At 40.2% G+C, this 21,053-nt stretch overlaps 1 protein-coding gene across 2 annotated transcripts in view; it reads left to right on the plus strand.

The window, feature by feature from the left end:
- CELF2 (CUGBP Elav-like family member 2) overlaps window positions 1-21,053 on the plus strand; it is an 840,819-nt gene that overhangs the window by 253,750 nt on the left and 566,016 nt on the right. The window contains exon 1 of one of the 2 annotated variants that reach the window (XM_011283568.4): window positions 14,560-14,581. The exons of the other annotated variant lie outside the window; for it this stretch is intronic. The gene's annotated coding sequence lies outside the window, so the exon portion shown is untranslated. Of the gene's footprint in view, window positions 1-14,559; window positions 14,582-21,053 lie in introns of those variants that run through there. 2 annotated transcript variants of the gene reach the window in all.

Raw genomic sequence — 21,053 nt, forward strand, 5'->3', positions numbered from 1 at the left:
GCTGACTTTGATCACTTGGTTAAGGTGTATCTACTAGATATTTCCACTTCTGAAGTTGCTATTTTTCTCTTGAAATTCCTTATCTTCAAGACTTTGAGACTATGCAGGTATCCTGGTTCCTCCTCAAGCCTTTGCACCCTAATTTTAGCATCCACTTTGTGGCTCTTGTCTGCAACACTTATTGCCATGTTATTTGCCCAGTGGTGATTTTTCTATGTCATTCTTTCTATATTTATTAGTTGGAATTCTTAAAAAGACATTCCTTCTCCCTTATTTATCTATTTATATCAGTATGAACTTATGCCATTCTATTACCCAGTACTCATTTATTTTTAAATAAAACATATAAAAAGTATAAATATCTCAAATAGTTCCAGACTTTGCCATGAGGAACCTCTTGGGGTTGACTCATTTGTCCTCCAACCATTTGGAGCAATTGCTACTTTATAGAACCACAAGATGTTTCAGGCTCTTATATTTCTCTGCTCCAACTCTGGGACCTACCATGTCTCCAAGGAACCCCTGCTCCCTTTATTGGAGAATAGTGTTTAGAAACCAAAATCTTGAACCCATGTATGCAATTACTACTGAAAAACCACTGCTTATAGGACCTCTGAGCAGATAGAGCTAGTGAAAATATATGTATGTATACCAAACCACCATCCCACAAACAGCTATTTTTCTATTGCCATCTGTTTGCATAGATAGATAGATAGATAGATAGATAGATAGATAGATAGATAGACAGACTCCAATCCACACCCCACAGGTTCTTTTTCACCTTCCTTGTTTATAGCTTCTTTCTGTAACAGTGAAGAACCTAGTTCTCATTATGTACAATGCATTTACTTATTTATTCAACCCTAATATACATATAAAGTAGTGTCAGAATGTATAGCCCATACCCTGAAACAAATTTAATAATTGGATTTGTATACAGATGTGTGTGTGTGTTGTCTTTGGATTTACACCATTTAATCATAATATTGTTTCCTAAAGTTATTTTGGTTAGTTTTTCTCTCCACTCCCCCTTCAGTGTGGTTCTGTCACCAATTCATAATACATTTTATGTTAACTTGGTATTGTTAATATTTCATTGTGAGGTTTCCACATGTCTTGTTTTCTTATTCTTGATTTTCTTGACTAGGTAAAACAAAACTGTGGTTCTAAGAGTTAGAGCTATCCAAATGGGTATACTCAGAAAAGTGTCAATCCCTCCTTATCAAACCCCCTGTATCCCCATTCTCCTCACCCTTTCCCACCCACCCTCTGTTGGGAAACCAGTCTCTTCAGTTTCTGTTTATCTTTCCTATAGTTCCTTTGCACGAATAAGCAAATACTTGTGCGTTTTCTTACATGAAGGTGGCATACTATAGATTCTAGTTTGCATTTTGTTTTTTTCACTTAACAATATATTCTGGAAATTTATTTTCTACAGTCGTATGGTATGCTATTGTGTGGCTATACACTAGTTAATTCAGTGATTCTCCTATTTGTGCGTATTTAGGTTTTTTCCAATGTTTTGCAATTACAAGCAATGCTATAAGGAATAATCACATGCATATGTATTTGAATATCGTTTTAGGTGTATCTTCCTAGAAAGTGAAACCCCTGTGTCAAAAAATAAGTGCATATGTAGCTTTGATAGATATTGCCAAATATCTCTTAGACTTTTTTTTTATCAGTCTGCATTCCTAGTTGGAATGTGTGACAACAGGCTATGTTATTATATTTTTTAGTCTTTGCTAATTTGATAGGTGAGAAACACATCAGACTTGTTTTTCATTAAAATTTAATTCAAAATTTAAGATTACACTCTAACCATACTGTTTTTCCATATGTGTAAGGACATTTTCATATGCGTTTCATGAATTATCTGTTTGAATCTTTTCCCATTTTTCTACTGTGTTTTTGATCCTTTGTCTCTCAAGTTTTTAAAAGTTCTTTATGTATTAGGGACCTTAGCCCTTTGTCTATGATATATGTTGCAAATATTGTCTCCCTGTTTATCAGTTGTCTTTTGATATTATTTATATGAGGTTTTTATCATGTAAAATATTCTCATTGTTATGTAGTCAGATGTATCAATCTTCTATTTCTTCTTGATTTTAAGACGTCTTTGACAAGTCTTTCTCAAGGATAAGGAGAAATTCACTTCTCTCTGTGCTTGTATGGTTTCAGTCTTACACTTAGAACCTTTTTTTAATGTTTCTTTATTTATTTTGAGAGAGGCAGAGAGTGCACAAGCCTGGGAGCAGCAGAGAGAGAGAGAGAAAGAGAGAGAGAGAGAGAGAGAGACAGAGGGAGAGAATCTCAAGCAGGCTTCCTGCCATCAGCACAGAGCCCGGTGCAGGACTTGATCTCATGAACCGTTAGATCATGACCTGAGCTGAAATCAAGAGTCAGACGCTTAACTGACTGAGCCACCCGGGCACCCCTGAATCTTCCACTTAGATCCTTAATCAACTAACATTTATTTCTGTGTATGGCCACACACCCCTTTCTCCACCATCTCTTTACAAGAACATTGTCACTCAGGTAGAGTCAACTTGGAGTAAATCAGGTTAGCCAAAAGATGTAGCATTAAGTCATCCCATGGAGAAAGAGAGAAGCTTCCATTGAAATGGCAAGAGGAACCATCAGTGTGTGTCATGGCTTCCAGAATGGCTTGGTGTCTACCTGCCAGTGTAGCTTTGTCTCTGCATGACTAGGGCAGTGCTCCCTGCCCTGGCCAGGGTCTTCCACCTCACTGGGAATGTACGCTAGGACCACTTGCATTTGCTCCTTCATACTTTGTCAGTATCTACTATGTGCCCAGGACTGTTTCCATTTCTGGGTAAATGGGGAAGACAATAGCCTTGGTTCTTACGGGGTTCATCTCCTGGTTTGGAAAATATTTCCACAGTCCATAGATCCCTCTGAGCCCATAATAGCCTTAATCTTTCCAAAAAAAAGTTCCTCCGACTTGGAAGGTACCCAAAGACGTTCCTTGTGATACAGCGTGTGAAGGCAGCTGGCTGTCTCCACTGGAATAAGGGGTGGTCTTTAGAAGCAAAGCAAGCTTCTTTAGACTAGGAGAAATTGGAGCATTTTTGATGAAAAACTAAAATGACAAGTTACAGGTTACACACAATAATACGCTCTTTCTGCAGAGTGTTTCATGCCATGCAGCTAGATAAAGGACTGTGCTTAGAGAAACTGAGAATAGCTCTAATCTCTAAATGGCTACATATAGTTGGGTCTTTCTCACCCCTGATGAGAAGACACCATCTGTCCAAACTCACATTTGAGGATTCCCTCACTGACAGGCAACTTCTAAGTGCAAGAAATTTTTTAATTGGAAAATACTGCTGTTCCATTTTGTCTATTTCCCACTCATTTATTTAATGCAAAAACAACATCTTTGTCTTAGTGATGTTTCATTCCTGTTGTTTATTCTAAAATGAAATCTTAATCCTCTTTGTGACATCTTAACCCATAGTGGTTGCTATGGAAACAATTAGACTATCACACAGAAAGGATAATTACCTTTGGTTGGGTACCATCCAGACCATATAAGCTCTTTATTTTTTTAAGAGGTGGGGGGGCAGGCAGAATGATAGAGGGAGAGAGAATCTTAAGCAGGCTCCACGCTCAGCAAAGAGCCCAAAACAGGGCTCGATCTTATGACCCTGGGATCATGACCTGAGCTAAAATCAAGAGTCAGATGCTCAACTGACTGAGCCACCCAGGTGCTCCCCCATAAACTCTTAAAGACACTATTTAAGGCAAATGTTCCTATGAGATATAGATATAGATATAGATATAGATATAGATATAGATATAGATATAGATATAAAGGTATAGATATATAGGTATAGATATGTAGGTATAGATATATAGGTATAGATATAGATATAGATATAGATATAGATATAGATATAGATATAGATATAGACTAGTACCCCTTTTATCCATGGAGGATATATTCCGAGACTCCCAGTGGATGCCTGAAATGACAAAAAATACCAAACCCCATATATACTATGTTTTTTCATACGCATACATACCTATGATAAAGTTTAATTTATAAACCAGGCACAGTAAGAGATCAAAACAGTAACTAATAATAATAACAATTTAAACAATATACTGTAATACAAGCTATGTGGTGTCTCCCTCACTCAAAATACCTAATTGTACTATATTCACCTGTCTTATGAAGTGCATAATGATAAAATGCCCACGTGATGAGATGAAGCAAGGCGAATGATGTAGGCATTGTGATACAGCATTAGGCTACCAGTGACCTTCTGACCATATGTCAGAAGGAGGGTCATCTGCTTTAAGACCACCGTTGACCAGGGATAACCAAAACCCTGGAAAGCAAAATGGGGGCTCAGGGGGCCCACCGTAAGTGAAATGACTCCAGTTCAGCATCCTTCACCATCTTTGATAGTTCCAAGATGTGAAAGATAGAGGCAAAGTTTTTCTCAGTATCCTTTTCCTTCTTCACACCAATGTGTTATACACGCATTTTTTAAAAACCCATTTGTTCATAAGCGAATGTTTTCCAAATAAGTTGGTAAGACAGTTTTACAAATATCTGAAGCAGTGAAAATGATCCAAAACTGCTCAAAGAAACTCTAAAATCTCAAGTCCATATAAAGAAGTACGAATGTTACTAACTCACTCTGCCACCTGTATCACGAGAAAAGCATTAGAAGTCACGATCACTTCTAAACACCTATTTTCTCTCCTATTGAGTTTTGAAAAGATCAGTGTTATTTTGCATCTTAAATCATTCAGATGCATATAATTTCAGTGCCTGGAGATGTTAGGCAGAATTATTCACATTTGCGAAAACAAGGAGAAATCTTTTGGTCATAAATTAGCAGTAATAGTACATGCAATTTAGTACTTATTTGTATTAGTGCAGTTCCAAAATGTCTAAAGAGTACTTTTACAGAGAAATTCCCTATGGTATCTACTGGTTCCCAATTAAGGAAAAGTTGACACCAGTGCTTGTATTGATCCTATGCCATCACAGACATCTCTAGCAATTGTGTGACCCACCACTGTGGGTGTCACATACACCTCATCCCATCCAACCAAGCATGCCCCACCCTCCATGTCAATTACCAAAAACCTGTGCAATGAAAAGACATTGCATATTCTTACTTCCAAATATGTATTCATATCTTTGCCTATTACACTAGAAAAATTGTTCTCTTTTTTCAGCAAGCACTTAATTGAGTATCTAACATGAGTTGGGCCCTTTCCAATCTGACATTAAATTGGCCAATACTGACATTAGTTTTTCCCCCTCATGTTATGACTGCAGGATCAAGATTTTTTAAGTCACAGAGAGGCTCTGTGTGAAGAAGAGGAATCTTTTCCTGCCTACATCCACTCTCTACCTAAATTGAAAGCCAGTGAGCAACCTTCCCTGTTTCCATCTCGCCAACCTTTCCTGGCACGTGGGGTTCACACACGAGGTTTTCAAAACAGCCCATGCATGGCCAGCCTTCCTGGACATCACCAGAACATCAAGGCTCAGAAAAGTCAACTCACAGACATGAATATTAGTTTATTCCTGTGGGAAAAGCTCCTTCCCTAAAAGATATGCGGAAGGTGCTTGTTGTCAAATCCGTCAAAACTATGCCATGTAAAGCTATTAGGGGGGAAAAACACCTCTGATAAAAACTGAAGAGACATTTGCAAAGAGGCCTGTTTCACGGACATGGCCTACTTGTGGTTCTTTTTCCCATCATCACTCAGCAAGCAAGAAGTTAGAGAACTAGAAATGGAAGTCATGTGTGCACAATAACATTCTATTGGTCAAACTGCTGCTTCAGCACCTGGATTTCTCACGAAATTATTTTCCTTTCTTGGCTCCTATCTCATTTTATAGTTTTCAAGGCAATTTCCTAGTCCATGTGAATTTGTTCAGTCTCTTCTCCTGGATCCATGTAAACATTTTCACATGTCCCTCCAAAATTCTTCCCTTCGTCCGCACCCCTATGGAGCTCTCTTTGAAGTGGAGAACTTGGCAGATCCTTTCTCGGAAAAGCAGCAGGCTTCATCCTGGGGGTTTGAGATGTGTGTTGTGTTTAACCTCCTCCTAACTGGCCTGCTTGCCAATAGTTAGTATAATCTTAAACCAGTTCCATTTTCCTCCGGCGGGTCCATCTATCCCCACATAGACCACCTACCTCATTCTGCTTCACTACTTGTGGATATTTTTTTCTGCGGGTGTCCCTCCGATGGAAGATGACTTCTCTAAAAAGACCATGGAACTAGCCCATCATCAGTACTCCCTATCTCTGAGCTTGATGTAGCTATCTTTGGGTAAGTTTCATACTTCCTGGTAATTTCTCAATGCTTCTGTACTTGAACAAGGCTGATCATCTGTTCTTCCCATCTATCGTGTGCTATTAGGAGGGTCAGCCATTTTTTTTTTCAACGTTTTTTATTTATTTTTGGGACAGAGAAAGACAGAGCATGAATGGGGGAGGGGCAGAGAGAGGGAGACACAGAATTGGAAGCAGGCTCCAGGCTCCGAGCCAGCAGCCCAGAGCCTGATGCGGGGCTTGAACTCACGGACCGCGAGATCGTGACCTGGCTGAAGTCAGACGCTTAACCGACTGCGCCACCCAGGCGCCCCGGGTCAGCCATTTTTTAATGTGGTCTGCATCATGTTGATATTCTTTCCTGCCTGTCATTTGGACTGGGTGACATAAGACACGCAAACGAACATTCTAAAAGATAGTGTCCCTATTTTGCATTTTTGCCTGATTAGTAATTCCCCAAACTGCTTGGCTGCTGTCTGTCTCATTTCTCATTTTAATTAGATGGCCAGTCCGGGGCGTGAATCCTTGAGTTGCCTAAATCTTCACCATTCATCTAAGGCAAATCAGCTGCCTTGCCTTTCACGGCTTTCATTCACTGTCTTATTTTTAAATCTTGCAGCAGGATTTCTTATTATGAAAACCGAATAGTCTGTATTCTTTGAGGGCAACAAGTAAATCTGCAGAAAACCAGGATAACAGAGAACGTGGACAATATTGACACAGTCTTTAAAAACCAGATGTTTAATGTTCAATTATGCATTTATTTGGCGAAATGTGCTATAGTCGCTCTCTTTGCGTATGGAGAATTTAAGAATTTCACTAGTGCTGGCAGCCTCTTGGAAAGAGGCTGTGTCAAATGAGGCTCAGCCAAAAAAGAGACCTAGATTTGGGATTGATTAGCCATCTGATAGAGTTCTAAATCAAAACTTTTTGAGGTGAATTATTTTAACTTTAGCTTCTGAATGAGGCTAGACCCCATAAATAAATTCCAATGTGTATTGTTTTCTGTTTTTGTTTTTTGGTGTTTATTTATTTTTGAGACACAGAGAGAGGCAGAGCACGAGTTGGGAGGGGCAGAGAGAGAGCGAGACACAGAATCCAAAGGAGGCTCCAGGCTCTGAGCTGTCAGCACAGAGCCCAGACGCAGGGCTCGAACTCACGAACCTTGTGATCATGAGCTGAGCCACAGTAGGACCCTTAAGTAACTGAGCCACCCAGGCGCCCCTCCGATGCATGTTGTAAGAGAGAATCCTCACTCTCCTTCCACCATCTCTGTGCTGAGCACTGAACAGAGACCAGCAATCTCTGTGAGGTGGTTCCTTGATTTTCTTAAACCTGTTACTAAATCTCTTAGGCCTCAAAACTGGCAATTTGGATCATATGATGTTGGTTTTAGAGTTGCTGTTCTTAATAAACATTAATAATTATATTACTAAATGATTATAATAATGATTTCAATATCTCAAGCGCAGCAAAGTGGATAACTGCCCTGTCACCACCTAGCCATGTCCCTTAGTAGGATTGTGAGCCTAACCTTGGCTCCGCAGTAGGGCCAGGTGCACAGTGAGAAATGTAAGACAAGTATGAGACAAAAAGTAGGAGACAAGTTACGTTCCTGTCTAAGGGACAGCTGGATGGCATCGGAGTGCCACACCACCAGAGAATACAATGCACCTTGCAGAAAGAGCTTAGAAACCATTTGTTGAACTTACAAAACGATGATCTAGATTTTTTTTCAAGGATAGGATTCTTTCAGGGAGCTTTGGAAAAATAAGCTAAAGTAGTTGCTGGTGTTGCCCAACTAGGAGAAGATCCATCCTTTGGGAGCCTGGTGGGCCTATAGATGGAGACTGTTCTAAGTTATCCCCAAACCACCCCGGAGTGATGGATCCTGTAGTCATGTCTATCCCTGCAACTACCCCTGAAGGGTCCACTATGTGCCACGCACTGTGCTAGGCATTGAATCAAACCCTATAAACAAAATAGATGGTATGGCCCTTGCTTTTCTGTGGCTTTCATCTAGTGAGAGAGACAAAGGAAAACCAAAAATAAGTGTATTTATAAATCATGGTCAGTGCAGTGAAGAAAATAAGAAAGGCACATTGATAGAGAGTGATGGGTGTTGTGGAAGGTGGGATATGTCCAGACCTGAAGTATAAGAAGAATACAGCTTTGTGAAGGGCCCCAGGGAAGGGGGAGACAGATCCAGAACAGAAAGGGACAGTGTACGTGGATTCCCTGAGGACGACAAACATCGGAATCGTCACAGAGCCTACAAGAGGACCTGTGTCAGGGGACAAATCAGGCAGTGACTTGTTAACCCTTAAAAGGAGTCTGACTTTGTATTTTATGAAAATGTTTGGTGCAGGGGTGCCTCAGTGGCTCAGTCGGTTGAGTGTCTGACTTCAGCTCAGGTCATGATCTCCTGGTTCGTGAGTTCAAGCCCCACACTGGGCTGTCACTTGCTGTCAGCAGAGAGCCCGCTTGGATCCTCTGTCTCTCTCTCTGTCTCTCTGTCTCTCTCTCTCTCTCTCTCTCTCTCTGTCCCTCCCCTGCTCATGCCCTCTCTCTCAAAAGTGGATAAATATTTATTTTAAGAATATAAAAATAAAATAAAATGCTCAGTGCAAAAGGCTGCAAATGAATTTTTAAAAAATGTCAGTATGAAAGAGGTCAATGGTGGAGGTGGGACGACCGGAGAGAAGGGCTCACCATGAGCTGGCAGTAGCTTGGGCCAGGGTACTTAGTGGCTGCAGCGATGGACAGAAGATGGGTTGGAAGTGACGATTCTGTAGAGAAAGCGACAGCACTTCCTGCACGGGGTGAGGGAGACAAGCAGGTCGAGGATGATTCCCAGCTTTCTGGTTGGACAAAACGTGTGAATCATGGCCCAGTTTGCTGAGATGGGGAAGAGGGAGAGAGAGAGACACACAAAGGGTGTTATGTTTGGTTTATGAGAGATTCATGGCAGTTATTAAGAGTTCAGCATATGGACATTGTTAAGTTTGAAGCACCTGTAAGATAAGCAAGCGAAATGTCCAACAGATTCTTGGATATTCTGTTTACAAGGATTTGGTGCCTATCTACTCTGTGCCATGCACTGTTCTATTATGAAAGAAGGTAAGTGATTCTGGATCTTTTGGGAAGTTTGGGCTGGATATAAAATCAGCTTGCAGCTGCTCTGAGGGCTGGCTTCCTTACAGAGGGCACGTTGCCTTCCGCTGCCATGAGACATGAGACACATCCTGACAAGCTGACAGTTACTCAGTGCTCCCAAAGAAGGAAATGCATTACAGCTTCATGTACTATCCATCAAACTGTGGATTAAATGGCCCCCAAAGGACCGGAATCAGTCAACAATGTTTACTAATAGTCGGTGTGCAGGGGCACCTGGGTGACTCAGTCGGTTAGGCGTCTGACTTCGGCTCAGGTCATGACCTCGGGGTTTGTGGGCTTGAGCCCCACGACGGGCTCTGTGCTGACAGCTCGGAGCCTGGAGCCTGCTTCTCTCTGCCCCTCCCCACTCACGCCCTCTCTCCCTCTCTCTGTCTTTCTCAAAAACAAACAAACATTTTAAAAAATTTTTAATTAGTGCGCAAAGATTATTACCATTTATTTATAATAGCAAGATATTGATACAATCTACATGTCTAACACAGAAGAAAAGGTTAAATAGGATATATTCACCTAAACGAATGTTAAGCGGTCATTGCAAATAATAGTTTTGAGGAATATTTAATGACGTGACCTAATATTTAAAATCTCTAAGTGAAAAATAGGCCACTAGGGCATATTGATAGGATGATCCTAGTTTTCTTTAGAATGAAAGTAATATATGCATTTAAAAAAAAAGACAAAGGAAGTTAGTAAATAATATAAATTATGGCTATCAATAGGTGACATGATTTAAAGCGACTTTCATATTTTCTCTCTGCTTTTAAGTATTTGTAAATGTCTTATAATGAGCCTCCCCTACAGTTCTAAATTAAAGATGGGGGCAATTCCCTACAAGAAAAGGCGGCCTGATAGGAGGGTTGGGGAATTAGGAAGGACATGTAGACATGGCCCCTGCCCCTAAGTTAAATGTATAAAATGGATCCATGAAAACCAGGGCCGTTACTTTCTCTTAAGTGGCTGAAAAGATCAGTATGTTTATTATTTATCGCCAGTGTATCACATGGACAGGCTTGTGGGAAAAATGTGCAAGAGTGTGGAGAGATACTCTGAACAAAGGCGGGCAAACAAGACCAGGAAAATTGTTATTGTTAACTAACATTTATGCACGTTTATCAAACATTCAAGTATTTTACGTTTGAGAATGACAATTGCAGAATGTTATATTTATACTGGATTAATTTGGGTTAAATACTATTTCTTTCCCTTTCAACCCTCTGGTATAAAATCAGACATTGGGAAACTTTAATTACTAAACAAAAACATCCATGCAAATATGTATGTGCCCATGTATGTGTGTTCCGTCTTCATATAACGTTAATTAAGTAAGATAAAGTTAAAATTTAATTAAAACTTTGTCACTAACTCTAGCCCCAGTGATAAGGTGAAAGAATATAATGGTTGTCACCTGTCTGTTGATTTATCATTAATTAAAGCTCAGCTGGTAAAGTCGTCCTTGAACTGAAGTGGGAGACACCGTTCAGATGTAGTTGCCATGGGTGCGGATAGTGAGGTCCCCAGAGTCACCAAATCTGTTCCATTCTTATTCCAATTTAGATACTAGCATCTGTAAAATCCAAATCCCTTTGTTAAAGCAGATATAAAGACCTACAAAAATAACAAACGTCACTTCTCAAAATAATTGTTTCAGGATTTCAAAATGTTTTAGAGATGTCTAGAAATCCCTGAATATTCCTTATGCTCTTAAATAGAACCCAGTAGGCTTAAGATCCCATTGTGCTAACAATATCTCCTTCTCTGAGAAATACCGGAGGGTCGGTCTTGTGGCAAATCTTTCCGTAATCTTGGTTTGGGGGTCTGTTTATAAATCAGATCTTCGGGTAGCCCCTCCCCCTATCCTTTTGTTTAAAACTAAGTATCACCACCGCCTTACAAACAATTGCATCAAATGGAGTGACTGTCTGCTGTGTTCATGAGGGTGTTTGCTTTAGAAAGCAAGGTTAGCGCACTCTTGTCTGGAGGTAGAGGAGAGTCAACGTTCTGAAAAGTACAAGAACAAAATCCCAAATCAGCTATTGATCCACTTCTGAGGCAGAATTAAGTTTGCCTCGGAGAGGAACAGAATTATAATGTTACTCCTTCGGGGCAAAATGGACCACCATCAACAAAGCCATTATACACATCAGCCACTTTGTAATTCCATCCAGATGGTGCCTTTTGCCTTTTTTTCTTCCAAGGTTCCTTTGAATAGAGAGAGCTTCATGCTGATGAGGCAAAGCATTGTACTCCATCTTAACATTGATCAGTCAGATCACCTCGCCTTGGGGCTGTAGATTTCATGACTAAGCTTTATTAGTTATTACCCCCTGCTCCCAGAGGAGTAAGGTGAAAACAGAGATGAATTAGCACAAATCTTGTATTGGTTTTGGAAACAATAAGCTTACTATTCTGCTTTAATGAGTTTGACTTAAGTGTATTTGTGAAATATATCATATTTCCAGTTTGTGAGTGGAAATTTTTAAAAAATCCTTTGAGAAGTTAAATGCTCCAGTGTGGTTTCCAACACTAATGTATTCATTTGTTGCCAAACACGTCTGACCCCCTGTTGTTTGATTACAAAGTTTAAAATGCATTCCCAAGCCGAATAGGCCAATAACCTTTCTGCAAAAAGATGTGCGTGTAACAACGAATTATGACCTGCTTAGGTCACTGAATTGATGAAGGTGAGGTTTTACCTAACCTACTGATGTGCTACCTAAAAACACACAAGCGGGTGCAGAGAAGTGTTTTCCGGCATTTACAACAGGGCACGCATCAAGTCCAAATCCTGGTCCCACTTGGCTTGTACTCCTCGTGGGAGAGAGTCAGTCTGTCCTGTAATCCAGCCCATGGATACTCTCCGAAGGTTTCCTGGCACTATCAACAATTGCTAATCTATTCATCACATTGTGGAATATTCTTTGCACTCGAACATGTCACAAGGAACATGTGCACAGCAAGAGGTCTTAAATAAAGTTGGTTCTAGAAATATGGCGTGGCAGGAGTGAGCTGCTTTGGTATTTCTTTATGTTTCAAGAGATTTCTGGACATCTAAAAGAATTTAGGCTATATAATTTACTGATATTACCCAAGGGGAAAAAGTGTTGGCAGCACAAATATTTCTACCATGATGGCATTAAAAATGAAATATTGAGGGGCTCCTGGGTGGCTCAGTCAGTATCACTATTAAGTATCTGGCTCTTGATTTTGGCTCAAGTCATGATCTCACACTTCATGGGTCCGAGCCCCCACATTGGGCTTTGTGCTAACAGCACAGAGCCTGCTTGGGATTCTGTCCCTCTGTCTCTCTGTCTCTCTCTCTCCCTCTGCCCCTCCCCTGCTGGTGTGCTGTTTCTGTCTCTCAAAATAAATAAATAAACCTTAAAAAATGAGGGGAAAAAATGAAATACCGAGTCTCAGAATTATTCTAGTGGTAATCCCTGACTCAGGAGAATCCTAGTTCACATATTCACAAACCAATATGTGAATATGTTTACATATGTTAGAATTGTCCACAAACATTACATCATGTACCTAAAGCCAGTGATTTTCAACTGATGTGGCCCATTAGCGAGTGACATGAAATCAGTGTTATGGGTTATAACCTTCCCTTGTTTATTTTTCTTTTTTTTTTAATTTTTTTTTTAATGTTTCTTTTTGAGACAGAGAGAGACAGAGCATGAATGGGGGAGGGGCAGAGAGAGAAGGAGACACAGAATCGGAAGCAGGCTCAGGCTCTGAGCCATCAGCCCAGAGCCTGATGCGGGGCTTGAACTCACGAACCGTGAGATCGTGACCTGAGCTGAAGTCGGACGCTCAACAGACTGAGCCACCCAGGTGCCCCCCCTTGTTTATTTTTCAACGAAAGATACTATTACGATAAAAAAATTCTGAGTGCATCTCATATTAAAAAGGCAAGTATGGCTTAGTGAAATGTTTGTTTCAGTTAGTGTGTATTTAGTGGGTTTATATATTGTGTCACAACGTGAAATAAAATTTAAAGCCAATATCGTAGGAGGTTTATGTTCTTTTATTAATAAAGGGTCACACTTTTTAAAATTCTTTACTAAAAAAAGGATTCTAATTTCCAAAGCTCTGTGTGTGTACGTTTGCACACATAAGCAAAGGCCAGGAGAGTGGGTGGGTTTTTACCTATCCGTGGGCGGGGGGGGGGGTGAGGGTAGGTGGGTGCTATGCGATTCTACAACAGAAAGAGTAATTCACACAAAAATAAACATTTTACCACAGAGTTCCAAATGTCTCCACCATTTCTTCCAATCCTATCCACTTAGAGGTAGTAAAACACCCTGGTAATGTTATGGGAATTTGCTAACAAACAGCGCCTTCTGAAAAGCGAGCCCACTCCCCAAAATGAAATGTGGCCAACGATTGGAAAGCACACCACGTGACTGATTATAGCTTTTATTCCTGGGCAGCTGAACAAGAATAGCATTTTTCTTTCTTATATAAAGAAATTCGCAAGTCTTTTGGAAAGACTCCTAGGATGAGCGGTTGACTTTTGAAATTATAAATTCTTTGTGATATCCCTACCTTGGGGACATGGTCCCATGCCTCTGACTTCCCAAATTTAAAGTAAAGTTAACGTAATGGACTGTACCTCCCTGAGGTCATAGAAACAATTCCAGAGCAAAACTTACGGCATCTAGGAAACAGACCACACTGCTTAACGCGGTTGCTTAATTTGTGTTTTCAATGTACATTTATAGGTAAGGGTTTATTGTAAACAGGATGTTCTCCGGATCAAATGCATGGATGTAATTAAATTGCTGCCTGTTGAGACATGTTTTATAGCTCTTATTAGAAGTAAATATAAATAAAGGTTGTTTGGAGATTTGTACTTTCTTTTTAACATCTAACTTGAAAAACATTTTAAATTAACCATTTCAGTGATGAGGCAGTACTCTTACTCATGTTTCTTTAAGGTCCTAGAGGAAAACTGAAGACACCAGACCCGCTTCAAGAGAGAAACACGAGTACGCATAATCACAAGGCAGTGGCTTCACAGAGAACTCTGCCGTCTCAGAATTTGACGATATAGGAGCGCCTGGTCTCAGGTCTATTTTTGTTGCTCATGGGTTTAAGTCCAGATTCTGTGGCTTCTTTTCTTACCCTTCAACCATCTTGCCAAACATAGTCTCCTGCCACATTCCAGCACAAGCCCTGTTTGCAGATTCGAATTCCACTTGTCTTTGAAGCCCCACACGAGTGTCTCTGTCATTCCCAAGCCTCTGCTGGTTCCCAAAGCCTTAAATTATGCCGTCCTGAGTTTCTGAACCACAAACCATCTGCTTCAATCAGTTCCCAATAAGACTTTACTTCATGTGTCGCGTTAGTTACTACGGTGTTTTAAAACTTAGATGATTTCTTTCCCTAAATAGATTATTTGCTTCCTGTGAACACAGACCATCTTCTCTGGGTTCAGAAATGACATTAACCAGTCACTTTAAATTTATTTCAAGGTCATGTATACAAAAGACCAATACTAGGATGAAAACTTACAACAGAAATGAAAAAAAAAAATCAGAAGCGATAAAATAGAGGTATAAAATCTCAAAATGTCATAAAAATCTTCATATTAGGACATATGAAGAATTAGGAGGCAATTAGCAGGTAATTAATCCAACTACTGATCATTTTCAGCAGATAACATGAACTTGGAGCATGGATTTCGTCCGTATTCATGTTGATCTTCTATTGCACCCTCTTCCTAGTTACTAATTGTCCAATTATTCAAGTAATAATAGGTATTATTTAAGATGACTCTGGGTGAAAGTAACAGAAAACACAATTCAAATTGGCTGCGACGATAAGGGAATTAATTGGCTTAAATCACTGGAAATCCGGAGGTAGGATAGGCATCATGATTTGCCTTAATCTCCTGGCACGGCCTCACTTTCCTGCAATTCATTGGGTTCTACCTTCTTGTGTCTGCTAGCTTTCTCCTCTGACTGGTCTTGAGATAGAGCAATAGTTCTACACCCAATGCACAGGACAAATTGGCTGAAGGGAAAAGAAAAGGAGACGTTTTTGGAACCTTTCCCAGGACAGCAGGAAAGAGCTCTCCTAAGATGGTCCTGCATGTGATGTCCATGAGCCATTGTGCCAAATTCCATCACGTGGCCCCTCCTACAAACTTAACCAGACCAGTCACACTCACTCTTGGAGCCGTGGGTGGGTTTCGACTCACCTCAGACACCTGAGTCTGGAAAGGAAGAAGGTACTCCAACAAATCTGGGGTTCTTTGGGGAAAAAGAAATGAGAGAAATGATGCTAGGTAGGCAACCGACAACAACCACTATGACAACTTTTCAAAGAAACCTTTCTTCCCCAGTAGAACCAAAGGCTCTAATGCTCATCTCTCTGTTGTTCAGTATCAATGAGTGTTGGCTCAGTTAAATATAAAATGCTCCCTGGACAAAGAGTCTATTTCCCACAATAATTTTACAGATATATTATTGGGGAGAGCTGGTAAATATTTACTTAGGAAGAGTCCCTTTCATATAACATCAAGAATAATTTTTTTCTCTGTATCCTGCATTCCTAAAATAGTGCCAGAAACCTGGTCATTCACCAAATAATACTGATGCTGTTTCTTTCCACTTTTATGTAGTTTCTTTTGGAAAAGAAAGCTATACTTCTCAGGTCATTTAATATTCTGATGCAGAAGGTCTTTCGAAGATGCTCAGTCTATATTTAAAAGTATTTAAGGGGCGCCTGGGTGGCGCAGTCGGTTAAGCGTCCGACTTCAGCCAGGTCACGATCTCGCGGTCCGTGAGTTCGAGTCCCGCGTCGGGCTCTGGGCTGATGGCTCGGAGCCTGGAGCCTGTTTCCGATTCTGTGTCTCCCTCTCTCTCTGCCCCTCCCCCATTCATGCTCTGTCTCTCTCTGTCCCAAAAATAAGTAAACGTTGAAAAAAAAATAAAAGTATTTAAGAAAATTTGGCTTATTTAAGAAAATTTAGCTCACTGATTACTGCTGATGGTAGTTATCTCACTATTGCCATGATAGAGTTTGGTAGTAAGGAAATTTTGTTTTCATCATTTCACTCATAAGGAATACAATAAGAAAATACCTCTGCTCATAAGCTAATATCTAATAGACCCATTATGAGACATTTGGGATGGAGTCATTGTATTCGGGGTAGAGGCTTTTTTTTCCTCCTGAAAATAATAGTGCCCTCATAGTTTTCAGCTAGAAAATTTATTTTGACTTCTCCTAAAGTAATATTATATTAAATCTTGATTTATAAAATCCATATAATATCACATAGGTTTGTTTTATAATTGTTGAGTCATTTTTCACTGAACATCAGTGAAAAAGGTACCAATCTCAAAGGAAGTAGATTTCTATTGAATATCTCTCTATGATTTGTTAACTTTCAATGGCTCAGTGGTATTGATTCAATTACATTAACCGGTGGTAATAATGATACCTTTATTGATCCTTTCATTTTTTTCTTTTCTTGAACTACCACTTTCCTAAGATTCATTCATGATTGGTAATTTTCTAAGAATCATCATCCTAGAACAGCATGAATATCAAGAACCTATAAATCAGATTGACTTAAAGAATCAATAGTTTTGCTGGGGTGCCTAGGTGGTTCCGTCAATTAAGTGTCAGACTTCAACTCAGGTCATGATCTTGTGGTTCACGGGTTCGAGCCCCACATTGGGCTCTCTTCTGTCAACACACAGCCCACTCTGGACCCTCTATCTCCCTCTCTCTCTCTGCACCTCCCCCACTTGTGTGCATGCTCTCTCTCTCTCTCTCTCTCAAAGATAAATAATAACATTTTAAAAAGATCAATAGTTCTGCTAGTCACTAGACAAAAGGTCAGCATCTGTAATAAAAAAAAAAAACTATGAATTCATTAAATTCAACAATGACAACAAATACACATGCAGATATGTATGTGGGTACCTGTGTATTTGAAAGGCCATAAAACCAAATAGGCAAGTGGATGAAAAAGGAAAAGAAATGATTAAGAAGCATGAAAAGACATTCAACAGCCAAATACTAAAAATACCAATGAAATTGACTATGAACTATCTTCTAAAAAACATAAGAATAAAAAAAGCATAAGAATAAGCTTGTTGTTAAATACATAGTTCGAAGGAATTGAATATACACCTATGACACAAAACCATAATACGTTATAGTAAATACTCCTCTCTGCATAGAGTGAAAGGAGTGTAGAGAGAACTAGAAGGTAGAGTTCTCGCCCTTATTATCTTACCATTGAAGTTGTTAAAAGATGGTTACGTTTTCCATCCTTTAAAACTTGTAAGGAATTCTTCAGTAATGAAGAAGCGAAGTTTGTAAACTAGGCCCCTTGTAAAACCAAATTGTTCTGAGCCCCAGGACTTTCTTTCCATTTATTGATGGGTTCGGATGCCTGCACTCTATCTACAGGTACCACAAATAAAGTGTTGTTAGCCGCTGAATGATATTGACAGAGCTATCAGCAATCTGCACATTTTCATTGTGAACTGTGGCATCCTGAAATCAGTTGAAGCAGAAATAATATCTCTGTGTTGAAAGATTTCAAGTTCCTTTTATTGATAGGTGAAGTGCAAGACTGGATATGAGTGACTGAAGAATGCTTTGAGAGGGCAGAAATGACAGCTGGAGCACTGCCTACGATTGTGAAAGGGAAAACAAGAGGTAGGAAAAGAAACCAGCCATGCTCTGTGCTGTTTGGTATATTAAGCTTCAATTCACCTTAGGTTCTTTATCCAATTTTCATCAGGTTTACCTCTCTGCTTTATTCTCTTCTGAGCGCTGTAAGGAATTATCAGCACCACAACCCTTTGGCAACACTTAGTGGGAAGCCCTGGGAGGTCAGCAGTATGAGCTGGCGTAATGACATCTTCCTGCCTGGAACAAAGATAGCATTCATCATCATTTAAGTAGACAGACGATGCTGCTGGACAGCACTTCAGCCGTGGATCACCTCAGTGTTCCATATGGAGCCAGCCCTTGTCCCTGTGTCTGTGTGGAGTAGGAAGCTCAAGGCTGGAGAGTGAGACTCTTGCTAGAACTTCCAGGAAAATTAATGCACTAAATCAGTTGGTTAATTATCTGTATCATTGACCTCAGTGCCTTAATGGAAAAAGATAGTTCAGACGTTGCATGGTGGTAAACAAAAAATTATAGTGCAAGCATCCATTGCATATTGACAGACTTGAGTGTCTTGATAATGTGGAAGGAAATCAGCCACCTGGTCCAAAATGAGTGCCTCTCTTTTTGTTTTCCTTTATTTTATGCATCTCTCTTTTTTTAATTTTTTTTTTAATGTTTATTTATTTTTGAGAGAGACAGAGACAGAATGTGAGTGGGTTAGGGGCAGAGAGAGAGGGAGACCCAGAATCCGAAGCAGGCTTCAGGCTCCGAGCCGTCGGCACAGAGCCTGACGCGGGGCTCGAACTTACAGAGCTGTGAGATCATGACCTGAGCCGAAGTCAGATGCTCAACTGACTGAGCCACCCAGGAGCCCTATTTTGTGCATTTCTTATTCCCCCAACATATGTGTCACTCAGTTTCCCTAAGATCAATGCCATGTGTCCTGTAAATTCATTTGTCTTTTGATTAAAGCTGCCTCTTTGAGCAAAGCTTCTCGGAGAGCTTTTTCTATCTCCTAACTGTCACACAGTCCTCTGAATGTTTTTAACCTTGTCAAAGGCTGGGGTTCTCCTTAGTTGACGTGGATCCTTGCTTCATGGTGATGTGAGACATCCAATCCTTGACTGCTTCCTAACACTGTTCTTGCCAGCCATCTCTGAGCCTGAGCACAACATACAGATTTCATCATCGAAGCTGAATCTCAAAGAATAATACGGCATGAAGTCAAGATGAAATAGGGCCACATAGATGGAGAAGCCAAGCCTCACACACCCATGCCACGTAAAGTGGGTGAATATTAGCTGAACTCAGTGACCTCAGTTAGCAGCCAACCACGACTCACACAGGGCCTCACCCCCAAGGTGAGCCACGTGGCCCCAGCCCTGCACAGGAGAATCACCTTTGTCACGGAAAGTCCTTCCAGTGGCTTTAGAAATCTGAATGTTTATCTTCCCCTTCTCACCAAAAATTAGTATCAGTATGGGATGCCAGGTTTTTCCTGGCTGTATATGCCTTTGGAAAACCACAGAGAAGATAAATTATATTCTTGAAAAGAGAGTGCTTTTCCGAGTAGAAGTAGTAGCTAAAATAGCCAGGTTTTTATCATTTTATCACAGTAATAAGACTGTTCCTACTCTTACTCTTTCTGCCCTGGTACATCCATCCAGACCTCCTCTTTACCTCCTCCCACAGTCCTCCTCTTTATGTCTGAGGACGGGGGGATGCTGGGAGATCTCTGCTTTTGCCCTTTGGATTCTCCACATGATCTAGACTGACGCTTGAATGGGGAGAGATTGTGCTACTGTCACTTGGTTTGGTATCTGATTGTATTAGGAGAGCCCATCATTTCATTGGTTCATCTATTCATTTACTCACGAAATCATTATTCATTTATTCATTAAATGACTCATACCTTGTGTGCGCCCTGCATAAGTCACAAGATGCAAATAATTCAGATGGATAAAACTTACAGTCTGGTATGGGAGATGGGCATTAAAAGTAATTACAAAAGCAGTAGAATTAAGGGTACCTCTGATTAGAGCCATAATGGAGAAGCACAAGGTGCTTTAAGCACATGTACACCTAATCAGGGGCCTCAGGAAGATTTCCCAGGGGAAGTGACATGCAAGCTGAGTCCCGAAGGCTGTACAGAACTTGTCCAGGCAAAGGCAGTAAAAGGCCAAGAGTGTTTCTGGCAGAAAGAACAGTATCTGTAATATTGTCGAGGAGGAAAAGAACGCTCTGTGTGGGAGGAACTGAAAAAAAAAAAAAAAAACCTCTCAGCAGGGCACAGTGAATGAAAAAGATCGACAAGATAAGGCTAATGATGTTGGCAAAGGTCACATCATGCAAGGCTTTGTAGGGCTTGTTAAGGAGTTTGGATTTATCATACGGGCACTGGGAAGCCATAGAAGAATTTTAAGCTGGGTGGTAACATGATTTAATGGGTATTTTAAATGATCACTTGGTGCTTTATGGAGTATGGATTTGGGTGGTGGGAGTTTAGAAGCCTGCTGATCATCATTTTGGCCGATAATTCTTACAACATATTATGACACCTGAATTAAGTAACAATAGAAATGGAAAAACTAGAAAGCTGCAACAAATATCTGAGAACTAAAATTGATGCTTTTGGGGGAATGTGGGGGAAAGGGTATGGAATGTGGCTCCTGGGTTTTGACATAAGTGGTTGAATGGATGAAGGTGTCACTTGATAGTTTTTAGGAATATTTGAAGGAATAAATTTGAAGAAAAAGCCTATGTGTTAATTTTTTGACAGGTTAAATTACAGGTACCTATGTGAAATCAAAGTAGACCTGGTAATTAGGTAGTCAGAAAAGTTGTGATGGTTAATTTTATGTGTTGAACTGACTGGGCCTTGGGTCACCCAGATAGTTGCTCAAA

Source organism: Felis catus, chromosome B4 (assembly GCF_018350175.1).
Source record: "Felis catus isolate Fca126 chromosome B4, F.catus_Fca126_mat1.0, whole genome shotgun sequence".
NCBI classification, from domain to species: Eukaryota; Metazoa; Chordata; class Mammalia; order Carnivora; family Felidae; genus Felis; species Felis catus.